This window comes from Belonocnema kinseyi, chromosome 3 (genome assembly GCF_010883055.1).
Source record: "Belonocnema kinseyi isolate 2016_QV_RU_SX_M_011 chromosome 3, B_treatae_v1, whole genome shotgun sequence".
Lineage (NCBI taxonomy): Eukaryota > Metazoa > Arthropoda > Insecta > Hymenoptera > Cynipidae > Belonocnema > Belonocnema kinseyi.
In genome coordinates, this window is record NC_046659.1 from 68038917 (window position 1) to 68041580 (window position 2664).

At 27.7% G+C, this 2664-nt stretch overlaps 1 protein-coding gene across 7 annotated transcripts in view; it reads right to left on the bottom strand.

Annotated features, from left to right (window-relative positions):
* Window positions 1–2664, bottom strand: part of LOC117169587 (protein phosphatase 1 regulatory subunit 12A) — a 70027-nt gene that overhangs the window by 47118 nt on the left and 20245 nt on the right. The gene's annotated exons all lie outside the window — the stretch shown is intronic.

A 2664-nucleotide genomic window follows, 5' to 3' on the forward strand; every position in this document is an offset into this window, starting at 1 on the left:
ATTATATACTAATCCTACATTGACGGCAAAATGTCAATTTCATAATGACATTGCAAAAAAAAAACGTCAAATTGAGATGTTTTCGAAAAATTGGAATAAATTTGGAAATAATTAAAATTTTTTAAGTTCTTGGTCTCATTTTAAAGGCACGTCTCCACAGTATTTTACTTAATTGATAAGATAATCATTATTTATTATATTTTAATACATTTAATTAATATTTATAAAAGTATTATTTCGAATTTTTTAAAATTATATATCAAGAACAATCATTATTTGAAATTTTACGACTTTTTTGCCCAAAGGTCGAACCTAAGGAAAAAATCTAGGGAAAAATAATAAAATACAGTAGACTCTACGACACTTCTCTCTAAGCCACTTCTCGTTTTCCGATTTCCCCTTCGTTAGCTCGCCCCCACTCCTTGCCTCATTTCACTCACAAACACGCACTCCGAACAAGGCAGCATACCTTTTGTTCTGTCAAACTGTTTACCAAATACCTTAACCTATATTGTGACATTTTTTTAAATAGAATTTCAATGGAGCCGCCAACAAAAATACGTAAAAAAAACTTGAATGGCTCACTGCTGGAACATTTCGAAACGAAATTCTCGGGAGCTTAACTTCATAAAATTTCAAACTTAGCATCGGTAATTAATCTTGAAATTTCAGAAATTTGCATTCTGATATTAACAATTACCTTCTTCAAGATAAAATTAGATTGAAATTTCAAAATTTTAATTATGAATTTCGCGAAATTCATAATTAAATAAATTGCCCCCCAAACAGGTTTTCATTTCGGCGCCACTGAAGGAAAGGTTTCCTTTCACCGAACATACCTGACAAAGCTGTACGGCACTTGAGAGCGTTTGAATTCGCGCGCGCGCGTCACGTGGCTCTCGCGTATCGCAGGAAAGGGGATATTCTGACACATCGTGTTCGCTTCCCCTACAGCCCCAAAAACGAAAAGTGTCGTAGAGTCTACGGTACGCTAATAATTAAGTAAAATACTGTGGAAACTTTCCTATAAAATGAGCCCAGGAACTTTAAAAAATGTTTATTATTTCCAGACTTATTTCAATATTTCGAAAAAATCTAAATTTGACGTGTCTTTGTAAGATTTTGTTATTAAAATGACATTTTGACATTAAGTTTAAAAGGAGATTTACAAATCTTAAATAATTTTGTATGATTTTATGCGGAGTTTTCGTCTCAAATTGCTATTGTTAGTAAAAAATCATTATATTTCAAAGAATATTTACAATATTTGAACAATCATAGTGCATTTTAGCGTTTTTAACTGAAATACGATTATTTTAAGCAAAAATAATTTGAATTTACAAATTAAACTTATAATTTTGAACAACTTTAGGACATGTTCGTATTTTCTTTTGGAAATTGGTATTTTAAACAAAAATCTAAGGTTTTGTTTGCCTATAGTCTATAGAATGTATATAAGTATTATATATTAATTCTGAAGTTTTTCCGCTTAAATGCGGACTAAATTAATAGAATCCAACAAGAAAAATCAATTACTTTTGGTTGAAAAGTCTACTATTATATTTGCGGTTAAAAATTCTATTATTTGATTACAAATTTCATTATTTAGTTGAAAATTTTATTGTTTTGTTAAAAATGCAACTGTATTTCTAAAAAGTCATCTTTTTCCATGAAAATTTTTTGTAGATTTATTTCTTTAATTGAAAATTAACTATTCCAATTTTAGAAAATTAATCTTCTGGATTAAAAAATCCTCTTTTGGGTTGAACTCTTTGAAGACGTAATTATTTTGTTAAAAAATCGTTTTTTTTTCGGTTTGAGAATTAATTTTTTGAATAATGTAACTATTCTGTGTTTGGTTAAAAAATGATATTCCTTATTGCAAATTTATGTTTCTTAGTTGAAAAATCACATATATTTAAAAAAATTCTTTTTGTCGGAAATTATTCTTCTTAGTTAAAAATTCAGCCTTTTGCATTAAAAATACAACTATTTGGGAATAAATTAATATCTTTTGGTTCAGGATTCAATAATTTTGTAGAAAATTAAACTCCTAGATGCAAATTTCACTTTTTTGTTAAGAAGTCGTATTTTCGCGTTGAACATTCAACCTGTTTATAAATAATAGGTCTTTTTGCCTTAAAATTTTTTTAAATTTGTTCAAAATTAATAGATTTTGTTGAAAAGTTTACCTTCATAAACAGAAATTAATATTTTTTCAAGTCACTTCTTTGGTTTAAAATTGAATTCTTTTGTTGAAAAATCCTTTTTTCGTTTTGTTACAAATGTATCCCTTATAAGTTAAAATTAACTACTGGGTAGAAAATTCATGTTTTGTTGAAAATTTGTCTTTTTTATTAGAAAATTAATCTTGTTTGTTGAAAATTCAATATACATTTTAACTTGAAATATTAAGAATGGAAGTATTTGATATTGTACTCAATGTTTTATTTGCATTAATTTCATTGTAAAGAATTTATTCCTCCGTTATTACCCTTTTTTCGTGAAAAATAACTCTCTTCACTATTTTTTGCTCAAATATTGAGCTACGTTAATTTTCGGGGCGGGAGGGAGGAGGTCAAAAATAGCCTAAAATTGATAATGTAGTTTATGGACGATCCCTAGCTTTTAAGCGTGAATCTGAAGCATGATTTTAAAGCATTC